This window comes from Sciurus vulgaris (assembly GCF_902686455.1).
Source record: "Sciurus vulgaris genome assembly, chromosome: 1".
In the NCBI taxonomy this organism is placed as follows: domain Eukaryota; kingdom Metazoa; phylum Chordata; class Mammalia; order Rodentia; family Sciuridae; genus Sciurus; species Sciurus vulgaris.
The window spans coordinates 182,336,283-182,359,128 of NC_136461.1; the positions used below are offsets into that span (position 1 = coordinate 182,336,283).

A 22,846-nucleotide genomic window follows, 5' to 3' on the forward strand; every position below is an offset into this window, starting at 1 on the left:
GTTAGAATACAACCTGCTTACATATAATAAAAACTTAAAGATCAATGTTTTGAACCCAGGGGTGCTTTATCACTGAGCTATATTCCCAGTCCTTCATACTTCTGATTTTGAGACAGGGACTCACTAAGTTGCTGGAGTTGGCCTCAAACTTGCAAGCCTTCTGCCTCAGCCTCCTGAGTTGCTGGGATTACAGGTATGCACTACTACACAGGTGTTATCAATGACTTCTTATTAACATCTTGGCTATATCATACCATTTAACATTGTTTTGAATATTCACTGAAATTCTGTGTTGGCTAGAATTAAGTCCAGCTGTAAGGAAACAAATATTTTAATAATCTAAAGAATATAAATACCTGTCTATAAACATCAGAGACCTAGGACTTTGCTCTCAATAAGATAAATGTAATGATTAATTTGACTTGTCAACTTGATTGGATGAAAAGATGCTGAAGATTAAGAGGCTTCTGGGTGTGTCAGTGAGGGGTGTGTCTAGGAATGATTGGCATGTAGGATAGAGAACTGAAGTGGAACTATGAGTGTGGGCTGCACCATTCAGTAGGTTGGAGGCCTGGATGGAATAAAAGCTGGAAGAATAAGGAAGCAGCAGCAGATGCAAACTCCATTCTTCTTGAGTGGGTTCTTGATTGCTGCTGTGATCACCTGAGGACATCAGACTCTAGCTCCTCCACTCTTCCAAAGGGGACTCCAGAAGCCTTTGGTCTCAGACTGTGATAGCATCATTGGTCCCTCTTGTTCTGAGATTTCAGCATTTTAGACTGCACAGCTACTGGTTCTTCCAGCTCTCCAGCTTACAGACAGCCGTTGTGGACTATCCAGCTTCTGATTATGTATGTCAATCTAATAAATTCCCTTTTTATAATCACACTGCCTATTCTGTTCTTCTAGAGAACCTTGACTAATAAATCTTAACATCTTCAAAATTATTTTATACTCCATGATAGCCATTGAATCTCCAGTTATCTCACCTACTTCCCAAGAAGAAAAGAAATCCAAAGAGTTCATCTCCCAGAATCCTGAGGAACAACTTCTCTTTGTATCTTACAACTTGAAAAGAATCTGAAAATTATAACCCAGAGGTGTGCAAATTGCTCAGGGGGAAAATGAATATTGGAAGGTAAGTGGTAATATCTGCCAAAAATCTTAGAAGAAATACCCCCTACTGAAATCATATGTACCAAGATTAAACATTGCTTTCTTCCATAGAGATGAAAATATTATCAAATACAATGGTGCCCTCTACATGAACTAATTTTCTGACAGGTGTCTTCACTTAATGCTGTCAACAAATATTTTTAAACTTCTGCACTCACAATGTGTTACAAAGAAAGTCCTCTAATTCTTAAGCTGAAGCAGTGGAGGGAATATAGAAACCCAAATTTTGTAGTCAAATGCATGAAATGGTAATTACTGTAAAAGTTGTGCAGAGTGTTTATGAGAGCTCAGTGGGACCCTAAATGCCCATTAGCAGGGAGAAGTAGTCACAGGAATGAGACACTGATTCAAACAAGAATGTAAATGGAGCACAGGCTAGCATGTTGCAATCCACAAGAATAATGTATAGAAAGAGGAGAACAAGGTATTTCCACATTAACACTGTGGTTTTGGACACAAATTAACAGTAACTAAGAAATTAAAGTGCAGTCTCTAGTTCCTCTTTTAGCTTCCCTTCAGAATTGTGCGATCTAAGCTCTATGTTCTAGAATAATGATACTGCTGCCTTTCAGTAATCCAGAGAAAGCACATGGAGCTGTGTCGGCCTGACAAGACAAATTCAACTTCAGGGGGAAAAGTAGAAAAAATCAATCCGTTATTGGATAGGCTTAAAGATCTTTAAGTCATGTAATTATAGGCTTTGCTGAATTTATTAAATCCATCTTTATTCCCCATTAAGAACTTAGTGGTTATGCCCAAACTGCCTTGTGAAATAAGACTGCCATCTGCTTTAGCTACAAAGCCCCAGTATAAAAGGATCACTCGGTTCCAGCTCCATGACTTACTCAGAACCCAGGATGGCAGCACAACCACACCTGCCTGACAGCATTGAGTGGGTCTCACCATGAAATTGTTCATATACTGTAGAAATGTTAATTTGCATCCAGAGTCTTGCAAAAATATATGAATTCACTCTTGTGAATAATTATAGAAACAACAGTTTTGACCAAAAGTGTGTTTCCTTATTTCCAGGTAGATCCAGATTTTTAAAATCCATATAGGCTCTTAATTGTCTGTTCAGGCACTTTATAAGAAGTGACCATAAGTAGAATGTTCTGGAAACTGGCACTGACAATCTGTATGTCCTTCATTCTTCAAGAAGTACATTTACTTTCAGGCAGCATATCCTTGCCTGTGCTGCATGGATAGCCCCTCTTTCTGGTTGTGAGCATTAAACAAGCAGTACCTGAAACAATTTCTACCATGAGCTTGAATCAGATGGATAGAAAATCTTTATTAATGCACAAAACAGAATTCTCTCAAATCTGAGATGAAAGACTGTTTGAGGAGTACATATCTGCAATGGATTTCAACTATCACTTTTCCTTTTTTCCCTTTTTTTTTCTATTTCAAAGTATTAATATGATGCTTTGAGAAAGTTTTCTTTAAAAAAATTTTAGATGCTCATTATGAACTCATGGTAGGAAGTTCAAAGGAAAATCTCTAGGACTCCTTTAAGTTCCAGGAGATGGGAAGAACATGTTTATGTCTGGTATGATATTATATTTTGATCTGCAGAATACCACAGGGATGGAAGAGGCAGCATAAACGCATTATGTGGGTGTATAAAAAGCTAAGTATCAGTTTCCAAAATGACTTCTACTGGAATAGGGTGCAAAATACACACACACACACCCCTAATGAATTGGGAACACCCTGCATACTCTATCCTTTCTTAGAAACACCCAATGCACTTCACTATTTTTAAAGGATATGAAATGTTCTATAAATTTGTTTAACCCAGAGCTTCTCCAAGTGACTGGACCTCAAAATCCTTATCACATGAGATTAGCAGGTCTTATGTTTTCAGTAAAACTCTTTGGGAAAAATCCTCTGAATAATCACCAGCTAGCATCTGTATCAAGGATTAGCAAATGCATTCATTATATATTGTTCTCATTTTTCTATACTTTTAAATAGACTTTTTAATAACAATTTTATGTTCACAGAAAAATTACAATGAAAGGCCAGGATGGTAAGACACACCTGTAATCCCAGTGGCTAAGGAGACTGAGGCAGGAGGATCACAAGTTCAAAGCCAGCCTCAACAACTAAGCGAGGGGTCCCTAAGTAACTTAGCAAGATCCTGTGTCAAAATACGAAGTAAAAAAGACTGGGCATGTGGCTCAGTGGTTAAGTGCCTCTGATCAATCTCTAGTACCAAAAAAAAAAAAAATTAATTTAAGAGGAAAGTACAGAGATTTCCAACATAGTTCATAGTTCACATTAGGTGATAATCAAATACAATGGTGCCCTCTACACGAACTAATTTTCTGACAGGTGTCTTCACTTAATGCTGTCAACAAATATTTTTAAACTTCTGCACTCACAATGTGTTACAAAGAAAGTCCTCTAATTCTTAAGCTGAAGCAGTGGAGGGAATATAGAAACCCAAATTTTGTAGTCAAATGCATGAAATGATAATTACTGTAAAAGTTGTACAGAGTGTTTATGAGAGCTTAGTGGGACCCTAAATGCCCATTAGCAGGGAGAAGTAGTCACAGGAATGAGACACTGATTCAAACAAGAATGTAAATGGAGCACAGGCTAGCATGTCCCAATCCAGCACCATTTGTTGCATTAATTTTATTTTTAAAAATAATTCTTTTGTCAATTTTAAATGATATTTTTTGCTGTGAGCTAAATTATTTTTTTCACTAATAATTATTTGTGCTTTTTGACCCTTTGTAAATTTAGAATTAGTAATGTTGAAGTTCACTTAATAATGTGGAAGTTTTGTAGTTCATTTAATAGTGTGGAAGTTTTTTCTGCAGAGACCAAGAAATTAGGCCCTTTTTAAGTCAAAAATTACATTTTTAAAAATGATTACTAATAAGGCAGAGTTATTTGCTTCTTCCACTCCTAGCTTATAATCACAGTGGCTTCCACATTATTCCCACATGCCTGATACAAAAATAAATATTTTCTCCTAATAATCATACAGCTAGATAACACTGTACTCATTTTAAAAGATGCTGAGGATCTTAACTGGTAAATAGCAGAGGGAAGGACTGATCTTAGGTGTGCTTGACTCCACCTACTTCCTCTGGACCTCATAGCCTCTCTCTACTTTGAAGCTTAGTCAGAATATCATGGGACTATGTTCAAAATAAAAGTATGCTAGTCATACTGGCTTTAAAGGAAGAAAACTGAGTATGGGTTGCTACTCTGACCAGGTACCATTTGTACACACTTGTGTTACATACTCTTACAACTATTCACTTCCTCATAGTCTCACCAGTTTACTAATGGACAATGACTGTGTCATTTGTCCCCAAACACCCAGAACTTACCACGGGACCTGGAAATTACAATTATGATGATAGTTAACACTAATTGAACAGACCCATATGTTAGGCCCTGATTTAAATGCTTTAAATGTTTATCATGTTTCCCCCTCACAACAATGCCATTAGGCACTATTATTAGTCCTATGTTACAGATGGAAAATTGGAGTCTTTGAGAAGGTAAGTTACTTGCCCAAGGTCACACAGATGATAATTGAAAAAGGTCAAAGTCTGAGCGTTACAGAGACATATGGACTCATTGCTGAGTGAATGTACTGAATTTTGAGGTGGGGGGGGCACCAGGGATTGAACCCAAGGCGCTTACCCACTGAGCCGCATCTCCAGCCCTTTTTTATTTTTTATTTTCAGGCAGAGTTTTGCTAATTTACTGAGGGCCTCACTGAATTGCTGAGACTGGCTTTGAACTTGCAAATCTCCTGCCTTGGACTGAGTTACTAGGAACACAGGTGTACACCACCACACCTGTTCTGAATTCTTACTTTGTACGAGGCACCATTCTAAGAGTTTTCTACTATCATTTTCATTCTTCATAAAAATTCTATGAGGTAGGTGAAATTATTATGCCCCTGTGTCTCTCAGAGGAGAAAATTGAGCAGAGGCCTTAAATAACTTGCCCAAATTCACAATATTAGTAAATGTTGGGGCCAGGATTAGAATTGACTCCAGGATTCATGTCTTTGTGCTTTGAATAAATGAATAACTTTGTGAAAATAATTTAAAATTTTTAAAACTGAACTAACTACCATACAATTCCCAAAACAAAGGCACACACCTTAAAAATTTTTTTCATTGGAATCAATTCTAATTATAATTAGTCCTGGCCAATCTCAGAAAATGCTTGACACCTTTTTTAAAAAACAATATAAAAATTGTCAGTGATATTCATTTTTAAATCCAAGTTGATGTCCAAATTCCTTAAGTTAATGATAATATTATGGTGTAGCATTCCTTCTTGTGACTTTCATCTCTTAAATATTTAAAGTAAAATTTCGATTTGACCATTCTTTTGGGAAAAGTGATTTGAAATATTTTAAATCAATTATATATACAAAAGAAGGTAACTTATCAAAAGGAGACAACTTCTAGGTATTTGCATAATTCCTTCCAAATATCAAAATAGAATATTGCTATCCTTTATCTTTCACAGGCTGCTCAAAAAAAATTACAATTCCTCTGCTCCAAATTCTCCTAAAGGAAAAGGAATCAGAAACAACAGGGAAGAGTTAAACAAGGAGAAAAAAAGACAAGTCACAAAATCTTTGTATTTTTACCAATAAGTCTGAGAGGGCAGTCCTCTGCTGCCCAGCAGCTACCTAAGCTTCAGCAAAAAATTTGGCTCTCTGGATTTATGAGGTATAAAAAATGGGCATCATAATATCCAAAAATGACGAGACCAGCCCTGAAACAACCATGCCAACACTTAGAAACTGCAGTAAAGGCGAATAAAACTGATTCAGTTTTGTGTGGCAGATGTGGGCACACAGAGCACAAGCAGCTGTTTGTCACTGGGAATCATTCATCATAAGTGGGCCATCAAAGGTGGCCAGGAGCAGGTGGTCAGGGGTAGCGGGCAAAAGGAAGCCTGCCCTGCTTAGGTATCTACAGAAGAGAGCACGGTGGTCATGTTCCCACTCTAGGTCATATCGGCTCTTCCATGGATATAAAATCTTGCTACTTCAGTTTTTCCCACAATGACCAAGCCTCTCCCATGGTGCTCTGATGCCCTCTGTGGATAATAATTACTCGTGTTAGTGAGCACACTGTGCGCTACATCAAGAACTGTTCTAATCAGTTGTGGGTATATGGATGTGTCCCTTGTTTAACCCTCAAAACACTCCCTGGAGTACATGTTATCACCAACTCTATTTTACACATCCGAAAACCAAGACACAGAGAAATTAATTGCCCAAGATAAAACAGGTAGAAAGGAAAAGTCCAGGATTCAAAGAAAGAGAACCTGGCCCAGTTTCACCCTCTTTTTTTTATTTTTAATTTATTTCTTTTTATTGTAAACAAATGGGTTACATCTTGTTTCTCTGTTTGTACATGAAGTAGAGGCATACCATTTGTATAATTATACATTTACATAGGGTAATGGTATTTGATTCATTCTGTTAGTTTTTCCTTCCCCCCACCCCGCCATCCCTCTTTTCCCTCTATACAGTCCCTCCTTCCTCCATTCTTGCCTACCTCCCACCCCCCATTATGTGTCATCATCCACTTATCAGTGTGATCATTTGTCCTTTGGTTTTTTGAGATTGGCTTATCTCACTTAGCATGATATTCTCCAATTTCATCCATTTACCTGCAAATGCCATAATTTTATTATTCTTTATGGCTGAGTAATATTCCATTGTGTGTGTATCACAGTTTCTTTATCCATTCATCAACTGAAGGGCATCCAGTTTGGTTCCACAATCTGGCTATTGTGAATTGAGCAGCTATGAACATTGATGTGGCTGCATCTCTGTAGTATGCCGATTTTAAGACCTTTGGGTATAGGCCAAGGAGTGGGATAGCTGGGTCAAATGGTGGTTCCATTCCAAGTTTTCTAAGGAATCTACACACTGCTTTCCAGAGTGACTGAACTAATTTGCAACCCCACCAGCAATGTATGAGTGTACCTTTTTAGTTCCACCCTCTTAACCTCTATGGCAGTGATCTGCAAACAGCAGCCTGCTGGTCATGTCAGCCTACTGCTGGTTATTTTAGTGGTCCATTAGCTAAAAATAGTTTTTACCTTTTTCTATGAGGGAAACAAATCAAAATAAGAATTTTATTTTGTAACACATACGAATCATATGAGATTTGAATTTTATTGTTCACAAATAAAGTTTTATTAGAACACAGCCAGTCCTATTCATGTTTGTGTTGTTCATGACTGACTATGAACTGCAATGGCAGAGCTGAATGGTTATAACTGGTGATATGTCCTGCATAACCAAAAATATTTCTTCTCTGGATCATTACCAAAAAAAAAAAAAAAAAAGCTTTCCAGTGCCTGGTTTATTAGTATTGAGCAAGGCACTGAGGAGGATACTTCAAAATACTGTCCACACATGATGATCTGACCTTCCAAACTGTACAGCAAACCTTCCATTCCATCTACCTCCATCTGCTTCTTGCTTATATCTTTGCTCTTAGGTGAGAAGGTGGCACAACACCAAAATTCTGACCCATCAGCAATAGGTTAGCTTATTTTGTCTAGAACTGTATGGAGAGAGATATGACTGGTACATCAACAAAGATGGATGAGGACATTCATATAAAATTGAATTAGAAACAGAGCCAAACTTCCAAAGTCATCATAGCTTAAAAATATTTGGGCAGGTGTTCAAGGACTGGAGGGGGGAATAAGCATTTGAAATGTCTTTTTAATCAGATCACTCCCATCAAAGCAAAAGTTTAAATAGTACACAGAAAAGGCAGACCTGTCAGTTGATCAGTCAGTGCCTTTGCTGTGGCTCAGCAACTCTCACCTGAGGATGAGAAAATATAAGCGAGTTCTTGTTAAAGACACCTGTGTGCATTAAACAGCAAAGAGGAAACGGCACAGGTAATTAGGAAAGCAGTACTTTAGCTTCCCAGATGACCAGATTTCAAATATTTTAATAAATAAATTAAAATTCACGTTTAATTTAAACATTAGTTTGATAAAAATTTCACCTGAATACTTCATGCCTGGCTTTTATCTCTCAGGAATCGCTATAGCAACAGCACAGGAGCAGGATTCAGCATTTCCTTAACCACAGTTAAGTGAGTAACCAATAAAAGATGTGAGCTTACAATGAAAGGACCATAAAATATACATCATTGGACTAGTAAGGTTCTGGTTTTCTCTTGAATTAATATGCATTCCCTAAGAATAGGAAGCAAGAAAGTAAACATGATTATCCCCAAATAGGAGATATTACCCTTTACTCTCAGGGGGACTCATCTGCATATGTACAGAGATCTAAAGGTACTTTAGATCTTGGTACTAAAGAGCTTGGTTCTTTTAGATCTTGTGGATTTTTCTTTTCTGTTGCTTTATGGAGCTCTGAGCCTTCACAGACACTCTACTAGCTAGTGGCATTCAGCCTTCATTTACACACAAGCTTGGCCCTTTCCCACAATGGAAGTAAAACACACAATAGAAGTCAAACAGAGTAGCTCTATGGGCTGCCAGTGTTCACAGACCTGCAGTTTTACAGCCTGCCTAAAATCCTCTGCAGAAAGCCCGGGTGGTTAAGCCAGGGGGGTCCAACTCCACAGCCTACATTCAGTCTATAGCTTTGTCCATCAAGAGAAGAATCCAACTTCCACTTTGGTTTCCCCCTGATAATTAAGTCGGAGAGATGCTACGGCATGATCTGAGCCTGCTGAACCATAAATATGTGCCAAGGTTACCAGCACTCCGGTAGAGCAGATTCCTACCTGGAGGTGTGAGCCACCTAGGAAAATAAAAAACCTGAAATAATCAGTAAGGAATAAAAGACAAAGCCAGAAATTAGATTTAATGGGGGGTTCCTGATGGGTCTTTCAGCCCTGCTAGGAAGTGGAACTGAACAACTGAAAAAGGCCCAATCCTTTACTTAAGGGGAAGTACATTAAAGGTTTCAGTGTGGCAGGGGTCTTGAGGTAAACAAGTTGTTTGGTGCTTGGCTGGTTTCGCCCATCTCTGGCAACTGTGTTTGATCCTAGGACTGTGAACTAAGGCAGGGCACCAGCGTGATGTGGGCTCTCTCGAGAATGGGGGAATTTCACCCAGGAGTTCCCAGGAAAGCAGCTTTCAGCCTTATGTTTGCACATACAAACCTGTAATTTACATTTGGCTTCTGACAAATACCTTTTCCCTTTGTTTCTCAAGAAGCACCTAAAATAATCTAAAAATCAAACATTTAAAACCAGAACTTGTCAATTATTCTAACACCCTCACTTTCCTAAAGAGGAAATGGTGGCTCAGAGGGTTAAAGTAAATTGCCCAGGGTCATCCAGTTGACTTATAGTATATTCAGATTTTTCTTACTGGATGCTCACAGCTTTTATTTCCATTACAAAGACCACCACCCACTATCCACCCAGCCTTCCAAGCATGGAACCAATTGGGTTTAAGGATGACGCTGAATCGCTGCACATTATTCATACTCTGCTTGCCAAAAGCTAACTTCGCTTGTTGAAACATATTAAATGCATGTGTCCAGAAGGAGGAGAAGATAGTCTAGTGGCTTGTTCTGCCCAAGGGAGATGCCGAACACTTGACATAATCTAATCTAGACAAGACAGCAAAGCTAAAAGTCGCTGCCTAAAGCGTCTCCATTTTGAAGGGCAGTAAATCAATCAATAGAAAGTGTTTCAACCTTTGAAATACACTAACCCCTTAGGTAAGCCAATTCAGCCAGAATTTATTAAGAATAGGCAGAGTACTGCAGGCATTTCCTCTTTCCAGCTGCAATAGTATTCAATTACACATACTCAATAGAGTTTAGGAGAAAGCACCTGGCAAGTACTGGCAAGCTTCAACATTTCCTCAGTTATTAAGATATTGTAGAAAAATATAAAAATTCATTCCGAAAGACATTCTCATTAGGAAACATGGTAGTAAGTGAAAAGATTGGAAAAAACCGTAGTTCCCAGAAACATGCCCTGCCCTCCTATCAGTGCATGGCACATACTCTCCCTTTAGCTTGGAATACATCCTTCTCTCAAGATTCAGATCAAGGTTTAGTTCCTTCACCAGATTTTCTGATTCTCCAGGCTGAGTTATGTACAACTGGAGAGCTTACTGCATTTCTTATGTTTCTATTATTGGACTTACAGAGATTTATTATAACCCCTATTTTATATTTGCTTATCTCTCTCATTACACGATAAATTATTTGCAAAGATTTTTTATCTTTGCTTCCCACAATACTTGGAATATGTAGATGCGCAATCATGTTTATTGTCTAAAAATATGTATTGCAAATGAAACTAACTGAACATTTTATGGTCAGTACATCCCAGCAGTTCACCATTTTCTCTCCCTAAAAGCATGCCCTTGAAGATGTTGATATTTTATTCTTTTACAAACACTGACATTCCTCTTCCATTCTTAAATTGATTAAATCATTTGGCTAAAACTCAGAAGTAACCTGAACATTGGCATTAGCTGTGCTTGCCAAGATGGCTGAAGGTCTGCAAAGGTCTGCCTTGGGACACTGAGGTGGTGGGAGTTGTACCTCTTCTCTCTAACACAGTGGATTTTCAAACTCCCATTATATATATATATTTCAAACTCTACATTATAACCATGTACTTAATATCTCCAAGAGCCAGGCTTCCAAGTTTGCACCTTGATCTGGAATTTACCAACTCTTTCTCCTCAAGGATGTTTTTAAATCCCTTAGTCACCTTATTTACAAATTCGAGTTGGTAATAAGAGCTATCTCTTAGGATCATTGTGAGAATTAACTGAGTTATTCCACATCAAGTTCTTAGAATAGTGCTGAATATAATTATCAACAGTAACCATTATGTTATTACCTATCGGAATAAGTAAAACAAATTTATGAACTAAACTTCATAACCTACAATCCAAAAATGGAGAATTTCTCATGAAAGTTTAAATTTATTTCACAAAAGCAACATTGGGTGTTAGCCTCCAGTTTGAAAATAGCAATGCTTATCAATTTCATTTTCTTTTCATATATTCATTTTGATAGAGTTCAGTAAAAACCAATTGCTTTGCTTTAGAATGGGCGGAAGGATTATACAATTCCAATCAGAAGTTAATAAGAACAGGCACTCTAGCCTGTCTGACTAACTTCAAGGATTTGTTAAGCAAAACGTATCTACATTATCCATTTCCTTTATCATTAAGACTTGAATCTAGTTTCTCTCTGTCAGTTTTCTGCAGCACAAATGAGCATCTAGCTCCCTATAGATGGCTCTGCCACTTCTTGAAACTTCAGAGGTCTATACCCCAAACCCAGCAGAGTTAGAAAATCTTTTTCCTCTACTCTCTTGCTCGTTAACTGTTAACATTTATTCAGTATACTCTTTGTGTGGGCATAGTTCCAATAATTTTAAGTCATATTATTTCATCGAACTTTAGAAAATGACCACACAACCGTAAGAGATAACTACTACTATTATTCCTATTTTACATATACAAAAATTGAGGCACAAAAGAATTAAGTGACTTACAAAAGCCACACAGACAATAAGTGATCTGGGACTAAAGACCAGTCAGGCAAGGTACAATGGTTCACACTTGTAATACCAGCAGCTTCAGAGGTTAAGGCAGTAGGATTGCAAGTTCAAAGTCAGCCTCAGCAACCTTGCAAGTCCCTCAGCAACTTAGTGATATGCTGTCTCAAAATAAAAAAGTAAAAAGGACTAGGGATGTAGCTCAGTGGTAAAGTGCCCTGGGTTCAGTCCCCAATACCAAAAAAAAAAACAAAAAAAAAAAAAAAAAAAAAAAAAAAAAAAAAAGTCAGTCTGAATCAAGAGCCATGAGATTAGCAAGTAGCATATGCCCAAGGCCCCAGGAGGAATCAGCACTGCACTGCTTATGTTGTGGAATAGTGCTCCCCAGGACATGTCCTCAGACAACACCAGGCACCTACATCTTCCTTGTACCCCAGCTGGTTGCTCAGGGCTATTTGCAGAACTCTCTGTTGCTTATTGTTTTATCCTAGGTCTGAGTCCTGTTTCCCATCTCCCTGACCTTGTGAAATACTCCATATCATTCACACAGAATTAGTCACATCTAGCCCTGTACTCCCTTAAAAATGTGTACCTACCTCAATGATAGCAGCTGACACGCTGCTTTATACTCAGTAGCATATGTTCGCCACCCATGGCAGACTGCATACTCCTCGGTGCTTTCATAGTCACATTTCTATTTGTGGAGTCTGGCACAGAGCCTGTCAAATAATTGGCACTTGATAAAGAAGCAGTTCACAAGTATGAATGGATGAACAGGTGAACCTTTACACTGAAGGTGAGAAATCATTCTGCAATGTGGCCTCTTAATTCATTTCCCACTTTTCTCTGGTCATTCTTTTTTAAAAATATTTTTAGTTGTACATGGACACAATACCTTTATTATATTGATTTTTCTTAAAATTTGTATATGGTGCTGAGGATCGAACCCATTGCCTCACACGTGCAAGGTAAGTGTTCCACCACTGAGTTTCAACCCCAGCCCCTGCCATTCTGTTTCACAGAAGCTTCCCTAGAATACTGGAAAGTATTATAATAATCCAGAAAATATAATACAATATTCCAGAAAAGCTTTGCTTCAAAGGAAATTACTAACAAGATTTCATGAACAGAAAATTTTTCCTAATATTTGTTTTTGTTTTTGTATTTTTAAAATATTATCAATTGCTGAAGTGCACTACTTCTCATTTTGGCAGATGTTGCTTACCTCTTCAAATAAACTACCATTTCCCATCATGGTCACTCCCAAAAATCCTCCTCCCATCCACTTTCTCCAAAGGTGTGGGCCACCTGTGGGACTGTCAGAAAACGTTTCTGCAAGGGGATGAATCCATTCTGCACATCAGGGGCTAGGATGATCTCATCAGTAATACCAGTAATCCAGTTAATATACATGTATACATATATATTATTAATATACACATTAATTTTCTGTGCTTTTTTTTTTTGTCTTAAGATACTACCTAAGTCAACATGGTACAAGAAGAAGGTGGTTTTATTACAATATCATTTGTTGTATGAATATTTGACTGAGTCCTCAAACAATTGACTTAACATGTAATTCATAGTACAGCTTTGATTACTGATAGGTATGTGATAGAAACTCAGTCCAGTACTGGTACATAATAAAAGCTTAATATGAATTGTGATAAATTAGAGTGGAATTATTAAATTTATTTATTTAGAATGCCACCACCTTTAGATATCACTTTAAAGGCGTTAAAGTGATATCTAAGTTATAACATATCTCTTGCTGTACCAAATGAGCTTTTTGGTGGTTTGGTTAAGACACATCTCTATAGAAACCCCAGTGCTATATCACCAAGGAGACATAAAATAACTAGGTTTCGAAGTGCATGATTCACAAATAATAGAACTAAAAAAGAAATACAAAAATTCAGTTATCTTTGTGTACTTCTACATTGTATCTCAATAATTGATAGGATAAGTGAGCAGAAAAATCAATAGGGATACGGAATACTTGGCACTATCAATCATCTTGAACTAATCAATATTTATAGAACATGCCACCCAAGCAAGGCAGAACACATGGAATCTTCTCCAAGATAAACCATTAGATAGGATATAAAATAAGTCAATAAATTAAAAAAGGTTCTAAATCATACAGAGTGTGTTTTCTGTCCACAATGGAATTAAACTACAAATCAAAAACAAAAATCTTTCTGGAAAAATCTACAAATATACAGAAATTAAATAGCACACTTCTAAAGTCTTAAAAGTGCATTAAAAACTAGAAAATGTAATGAACTGAATGAAAAGTATAACACCAAAATGAATAGTATTCAACTAGACCAATGTTGAGAGGAAAAATTTGTAATTCTAAACGCTTATACTAAAAACAGAATGTTTTAAAATCAGTGATCTAAGTTTCCACCAAAAGAAATGAATTGAAGCCAAAGGAATGATAAAGATCAATTTCATTTGAAATAGAAAATAAACCAAACAAACAGAAAACAATAAAACTAAAATTTGTTTTTTGCAAACTTTAATAATCTACTAGCCACATTTATCTAGAAAACAAATCTGCTCATAGCAAAGACAAGAATGAGCATCATTATAGATCCTACAGACATTGTAAAGATCAAAGGAAAGCCAGGTGAGGTGACGCATGCCCAATAATGCTAGCTACTTCAGAGGCTGAGGCAGGAGAGGTTGCAAGTTTAATCTAGAATAACCTGAATTTGGCAATTTAGCAAGACCCTCTCTCAAAATAAAAGTAAAAGATCAGGGTGTATAGCTCAGAGGTAGAGCTCTTGCCTAGCACGCATGAGGTCCTGGGTTCAATTCCAACACACACACACACACACACACACACACACACAAAATAGACGAATATTATAAAAACTTAATGAAAGTAAAATAAATAACCTTAGGTGAACTAGATAAATTTATTGCAAGATAAAAATATGCAAAACTTCTTAAAAGAAAAAAAGAGGTGAGTCTTTTTTATATCTAATAAAGAATTTAAGAATAAAGATTTGTAATTAAAAACCTTCTTACAAAGAACACTATGTGTTCCAATGATTTCATTGTTTAATTTTATAAAATACTTATGGAAAAAATCATCAGTCCAATAAAAATATTTCAAACTCTAGAAGAAGCAGGGAGATTATCAATTATTTTATCAGGCCTGTATTATCCTCTTAAAAAACACACAAAGATATTATAAGAAAAAGTATGATTAATATGATTCACAAACATATATACAAATATCTTTAGCAAAATATTGGTGAGGGCTGGGGAGGTAGCTCAGTGGTACAGCATAGCACTTGCCTAGCACGCATTGAAGCTCTGGGTTCCACCCTCAGCACTGAAAAACAAACAAACAAACAAAAGCAGCATATCTAGCATTACAGCCAAGAATGCATTTGAAAATCGGCCAATACAACTTACAACATTAATAGAATTTTTAAAAAGAAGAGAATATCAGTATACCCACAGATATAGAAACATGAACTGACAAAATTCAATACCTATTCATGACCAAAAAAGCACTCAAGAAGAAAAAGAGTGAAGAATTTTCTTAGATTAAAAAGAGACTTCTGAATAAAACTTAGCATATGATTTTGGTAAGAGACCAAATTGTTTTCCTCTAATACTGTATTCAAGAGAAGAATACACATTCTTGCCAGTAGTATTGAACACTGTAGAAGAGTTCCTGGTCAGTATAATAAGACGAGATTACATAAATCAAAGGAAGAGATTGGGAAAAAAGTTTAACTCTTCTTATTCACAGACACCATTACCATGCACATAGATTATCCTAAACATTCTCCAAAGAGCACTAGATATGAAGTCAATATATAAAACTAGTACTGTATTTTCATAGACCAGCAATGAACAATGGAAAACTAAAATTATATAAAGACATGTACATATACACATAATATATACTTTAATATTAAAACATGAAATATTATGTATTAATATAACAAAATATCTTTAAGACCTGTGCACTTAAAACTTTCATTCTTGAGAAAAATCGGAGGACTTCTAAATAAATGGAAAAGGATATTGTTGTAATGGATCAGAAGAATCAGTATTGTAAAAATGAGAAGATATTTCCACAAACATTTTCCATATATACATATTAAGTTTAATTAATGAAGGATTCATAGAAAATAAAACCTGAAGACAATGCAAATGTACAAGTGAATGAATAAACAAAATGTGATATGTCCATAAATTCATGCAATGGAATACTCTACAGCAATAAAAGAAATAAATGACTGATTTCTTTCAACAAATATTGGATGAATATATTTAAAATTATGCTAGTTGAAAAAAATCAAACACATAAGGGTATGCACTGTGTGATTCCATTCATGTGAAACTCTTCAAAGACAAATATAATCTAGAGATAGAAGGCTTAAGAATGGTTACTTAAATACGGAATTGTTCAGGGGCAAAGAACTGACTGAGAAGGAACATAAGAAAACTTTTAAGATGAGGAAAATTTTCTGCATTTTAATTGTAATGAAACTAGAAATGTGGAATATGTGTTAAAATTTAAAACTATACACTCAAAATGAATTATTTTTGCTCTTTGTAACTTGCGCTTCACTAAAGTTGCTTTTTTAAAAAATTAAAGATACACATATATTTGATTCTTGGCATTTTCCTAGAGCTCTGAGAAGCAGTGTATTGTAGGTGTGTGTCGGCACACACAGATTTATCTATGACCTAATAAAAAAATAAGAACACAAGAGCAACCATAGGTCAAATACTATGTTAATGAATGTAGTTGAGGGGGAAATCTTTACTGGTTAAGATTTACAGAACTATTCATATAGGGATAAAATTTTGAATTTCAAATTCTTAGAAGCCAGGGTAATGAATAAAACAAGATCAGCTAAAAAAGTGAAATTTACAATAAATAGTACATCGTCCAAATTACTTGAATTTTTAAAATTAAGTTCAAAGAGTATTTCATAAAACATGCACTAAATCAAATTAAGAGCAGAAATGACAGTTTGACTAAAATTCTATTTTTTAAAACTTTTGTGTAGGTCAGATTCCTATATGACCCTTTAGGGAAATTTTTGTAAATGCTGTTAACCCTTCCTGAACATGCTGTTCATCTACTGGGTAACGAATGGTATATACTGCCAAAGGAAAGCAGTTATGTACATGTGTTGGTTCATTTCCAATTTTAAGTTGAGTTCTGGTATGTTTTGTTTTTCATATAAGATCCTTTGTTCCCCTCAAAAATGATCACAAGGCTATATAAAAGTATATATGGGAAAAGTAGCTTGTGTCCAAATCAGGTATTGCCCTATAGCATATTTTACCTTTCAGAGTAAATAAGACTTCATGCATTTTCCAATAAGTAAAAACACGACTTCATAATCCCATTACATACCACATTTTCATCTGTTGGTCAAAAGTCAGCCAATTTTCTCTGACTAATATCTAAACTTCAGTAAAAATGAATTTTGACATTTTTTTCTATGGAGTTTGCCAAATGCCTTCGTCTTCTCCAGGGTCTGTGATGAAGCCTACACCTGAACAGAGGAAGTTATGGATCCTTCATCTATTATATAGGTGACTCAGCGTCAAATCCTGTGTTGACATTGTTTTGGACCTGCAGAACTCAAGTTCCTGGAATTGAGATCTTCACCATGGTTTCAGTGTCTGAATCATAATTCCGTAGACTGCATCACATTGATCTTTTCTAAAACCTAGAGACCAGTATCGTTCATACAACGTCTCCCAGGAGCCATAGCCTTGTGCCAGTGCTCTCTGTTGTCATAATTTTTGATACTGTCATCTCTTGAAATCTCAGCAAATTACTTGCACCCAGTTTATGTCACCCTGTCCCTCCCACACACCACATACCACCAATTTCTCATCTCCAAAGCAAATTTCACTGTATAACTTATTAGTTCTCAACTTTCGTTGTACATACCAAGCCTGAGCTTCACATCCTAACAAATCAAAGGAGAATATCTGTGGGATCAAACGAAGCATCTGTGGTAAAATCTCTCCAACTGATTCTGAAATTCAGACAGGGATGAGGAAGCAGAAGATAGAGTAAGGTAAGTGATACAAAATATTAGAGACTTTGAAAAAACTCAGTGGTAAATGTAAAGTTTTAATGCAATATTTTTAAAAACCAAAATTAATATAGAATAGTCCATAGTAAACAAAATATAAAAATATTATGCAAAGGACCAGTACTTGGAGCCTGTGGCAAAACGGAAAATTTACAATACTGAGTCTATCTTTACTTAAAATTTTGATGATTTATTCATCATAGACACTTTCACACTAAATCTGATACTTTAAATTTTTTCAACAAAATATTAATCATCTTGATTACTCAGGTTTTTGATACTGTCTTAAATTTTGTCCTCTCCTTATACTGGCCTGGGTCCTGCAAACCAGTGACGGAGCCAGATGTTCTAATATCAGCAGTTCTCCCTGGTCCTCGGGCTGCTTGAATGTAGTGAGCATTAATATTTTCTTTTCTGAAAATCCGCCACCCGCTCCGTCAAGCCCACCAGTCATGATAGTACAAGACAAGAGAGTGACATGGTGATAGATTAAGTCAATTGCTTTTGTCCAAAGTTCTCGTCTCTTTCTTAGGCTCTGATCCTAGAAAACATATGTATACCCAAAATATGCAGGCAGGCTAGCTGGCACATGTATTTTTAAAACTTCTCTAAGTGATTCTGATTCAGCATTGCTCCCTATCACCCCTATGGGAACCACTGAGCTAGATCATAAAGTACACTGCTACTCAAAGCGTGGTCCAGCAGCATCAACATCACCTGGGAGCTTATAAAACGTGCTTATACTCTAGTTCCATCTTTGATCTACAGAAACATAAAATTGGGAGTAGTGGCAGGGATCTGGACTTTAATAAGATTTCCAGGTGATCAGACAGAAGCATGCCAAAGTGTGAGAACTGCCGATAGCGTTGTTATAGTTTGAATCTGGAATGTCCCCCAAGGGTTCTTGTGTTGAAGATTTGGTCCTCAATGCAGCAATGTTCAGAGGTAGGGCTTTTAGAAAGTGATAGACTTATGAGGCATCTGACCTCATCAATGGATTAATCCATTGATGGTTCCTAAGTCAACAGACTACAGGGAGGTGATGGAAAACTGGAGTAGGTGAGGCCTAGTCAAAGGAAGTAGGTCATCAGGGGTGTGCCCTGGAAGGGTATATTTTGTTTCTGGCCCCTTTCTCTACTTCCCAACTGCAATGAGGTGAGCAACTTTGCTCTGTCATGCCCTTTCATCTTGAAGATCTGCCTCATCATAGGCACAGAAATAATAGAGTCAGCTAACAATGGACTGAAACCTCTGAACCTGCGAGCCAAAATAAATCCTTCCTCCTATAAGCTTGTTTTTCTCAGGTATTTTGTAACAGCAGCAAAAAGATGACTAACATAAATGCAAATAATCATTTATCTGTTAATGGATTTGTGATGACCAGAGATGACCCTAGATAGCTAAGATCACATCCAGAGATAAGGGTAATGTTCTTCTGAATTGCTCTTGTGCAGAGGCAGGGAAGCCCAGTAGATGTGGCATCATGTCAACCAGTGTGTCCCAAGAACAGAGATTTGGCTAAATGGATGTCTTCCTGGGTTAACTAGGAAAGGGAAAACTGGACACTGTGCAAAAGTCATCTAACTGTAATGAAAAGGCAGGTAAAAGTGTTAAAACTTTCCTCAATCTCCAGGTGAAAGTCCAAGGCCAGACCAGTGGCGAACAGTGGGGATGGGAGTCGGAGGAAATGTCCTGGATGGGAGTCAAAAGATATTCTTACAAGGGAGGCTGTGAAATCTGATGTTCCTTCTCAATGCTAGCCCAGGGGCATGTAGGCAAGAAGGCCTATGCGAAGACTAAGGTCAGAGGTGAAAGGGCTAGAGAGAGGACTTGGAAAGTGTGTTCCACATTGTGGTTTGCCATCTACGTAGAGTTCTATGTGTGACTTACCTGCTTTTTTTTTTTTTTCAAAACAGATACATGACTATTTTTCCAAAGAGGCATTTCTCTCTAATCAGAAGTATTAAAAGACAGGGACCACAGTTAGCTAGAATTTAAAATATTATTGTGACGGGGAAAAAATTTCAAACCAAATGTAAAGTTTATTCAAGTTTAACCTTATTTTGGTGTAGTTCTTTGAGTACAGAGAACACGTATTAGATAATTTCTGATTGAGGTTTGTAAACAAAAAAAAACCCTACCATAAGGAATCCTAATTACTTTGAAAATATACTTTTGCAGAGTTCATGAAGTTGGACCATGATGAACTGGCAAACCTGGGAGGGTAAAATCAGAAATGTGACCTCTCCAGAGTGGAAAGCACAAGTTAAGGGGAAGGAAGAGGTAAGGTGAGTATCAGTCGCCTTGGCACAGGAGAGACTACACCTGGCCTGGCTGTCATCAGGTGACTCTCATCACAGCATTACAGCTCTGCACAAAGTAGAATCATATGATAGCTCCCCCACCTCCTAAACCTTGCCATTGCCACCACTAAGCATTGAATGATGTGTCACCTCTAGCCAGAATGTCTTCACCCCACCTATCAGAAGAGCTGTGCTTTCCTTCAAGACTGTCCTCGGGTGTTCCCTAGCCTGCTTCCTCAATTCAGTGTCTTCACCACCCACTTGTGCCTTACCTTCACAGCCAAACTCTCTGAACATGATTTTAGTTCTGTTTCTCTCAACATTCATGATTTACTTGAAGATAAAAATGAAATTTTATGTCCTAGTGCCTGGTACATAGTGGGAGCTTAACTATCAGCCATTAAAAGAATAGAGACCCATAATATTAAGCCAGAATAAAAGTGATAAAAATGTCAATGAAGAAGATTTGAAGTAGCAGTGGAATTGAAAAAGCAAACAACACTGTAGATGTTCACTCTTCTCATCTTTTTTAAAAGATAGATAGTATAGCAATTAGACCATACTACTGAGGAGGCTGAAGGTTGATTAAAATCCCTGGGAGAATGAGAAAGAAAGATGTGCTCTATCAAGTAGGACTTTCAAGGGATATTGTGACTTGGAGGTGGTAGGGTTGAGGGGAAGTAGGGAGGTGATGCCTTGATTGTGGGAAATATTTTTCATTCTGAATAGCAGAAAAGTAGGCAAGAAGCAACTATTCAGAGTTATCTCTGTCCTCTAGGCCACAGAGAGTGGTAAAGGGGTAGCTATTGCCTGCCACAAAAAGTCAGGAAAAATTCTTCTCAAAATAAAAGAACTTGCTTTTGGCTGGTAGCCTCCCTTGATTCTCTCAGGAACTTGGGTATGATACAGGGGCCAATGCTCCAAGGGCAACAGAGGCCAGGTACACAGGATGACAGCGTGAAGTCGGCACGTGTGGCAGATAAGAGGGAGGTGGCATGGTGTGAAGAAAATAAAGGAGAGGACACATTATCTCCCAAGGACTCCTATATCCTCAGACCCCCCAGCCACTACTCAGCATCAGGTGACTATTTCTAAGCAGGAATGAGGACCCATGACGGCTAGACCTTTCAAAGTTCTATGAGAAAAATTCTAATTTAGCGTTTAATTTCTCTCAATTTCTCAAGGTAAAAAAATGATCTAATTTAAATCATAATGAGCCTATCTTGTGCAGGCCAAACATTACCTGTCTGAAGTCTGAATGTGACTTATGGATCATTAATTTATACCTATGATGATGATGATGTGGAAGAAGAACTGGGTACCCAAGGATTACTCCATAGTTCAGAAGATAGAAGTCATTCAATATGATTCAGAACTTCACCTTCATCTCTTTGTGTCTGACCTTAGATATGTTTTTGATACTGTTATGGTCCTGTCTACTCAAAACAGACTCTTCTACTGACATCTTCTAAAGGGAAAAGCATCTGAACTTTTTTTAAAATAGAGAATCAGTTCACCACATAGGGAATTTTGCTAAGGGATATTCTTATTTTCAGTTAAGATAAAAGTAAATTAACATTAACATTTGGTGCATTCAGTTGGTGTCTGGAGATGAAAGCCATGTTTTCTGAGCTTCATAAAAAGGTATAGATTTGCCCATGGGCTATGTCAGAGAAATAAAAATACAGCCAAAATACACTTTCTTATAAAGACGGGTCTATAAAATTCCATTTCAGACATGCAGTACTAGAGTGACACTGGGTTGGAATTCTACTAGATGATTTTCCACCTAGAAATAAATCAAGACAAACCATTGCTGGGTAATACATGTGCTTGATAGTCCAGAGGATGAGGGAAAGAAGGAAGGCACCCAGAGCAGTTACAGCCAGAACTGAAAGCCAAACTTAACACTTCATGTGCAGGTTTCAATCGATGTTCTTAGCTTGAATCGTTTTTGTTTTTTTTTTTTTTTTTTTAAACTATAATATTATAAGCCTCAGAAGATTGCAGTGGAAATGGTTTAAAAATCAATTTTAACTCATTTTCCATTCATATACTATTAGAAGATGGAGCTGATTTCACTGATCCCATGGAGAAACATTCTCAGAGTTTCTATAGTAGAGAAAGAAGCTGATTTCAGTGCAGACAGATATTTCAAGCTTCAAGGGCTGTGTCTAGACTGAGCAGGTTTTGTTACCCCCAAAATCCTGTCAAGCAAGGAATAGAAATATATTTCAGGGCAGCTCAGGTACTGGAGTTTCTGCAGAACTTAGACTGTCAGCAACTACAAGACCAGCTGCTTTCGGACCCTTTGCCTGTAATTTCAGCATTCCCCATTGAGGACTGTTTTATCAACTTTTTAATCCTTCAAGAGGAGAAGATTATGAATTATCCAGGACTGACTGGCACATGTGAGTGTGTGTGTGTGTATTTGCGCACGCGTATGTGTGTGTGAGCCAGAGCGAGTATGAGCTCTCATTAGGGGACGGTCTATGATTTGACAGCCTGGCGGCTGCTCTGCTGCTGCTTCTGCTACTGCTGCGTCTGCATGGTCTGTCATGAGTTGAAAAGGGCTGCGAGTGTTGAGAGGAACTGCAGCTCAAAAGACTGAACGCTGCTAAGTGGTCTCCCTGTCAGAGTAGACAAGATTTTCTGCAGGATTAGAAACTTGGAACTATTACCACTTCATCTACCCGGAAAAGCAGACAGTGGGAGAAAGGAAAAGGTAAGAGAA

The 22,846-nt window shown here is 37.2% G+C and overlaps 1 protein-coding gene across 1 annotated transcript in view; it reads left to right on the forward strand.

Annotated features, from left to right (window-relative positions):
- Positions 1-22,705: 22,705 nt before the first annotated feature.
- TRHR (thyrotropin releasing hormone receptor) overlaps positions 22,706-22,846 on the forward strand; it is a gene marked incomplete at its 3' end in the record, with an annotated part of 34,741 nt that continues 34,600 nt past the window's right edge. The window contains exon 1 of the mRNA XM_079134951.1: positions 22,706-22,837. The remainder of the gene's footprint in view (positions 22,838-22,846) is intronic.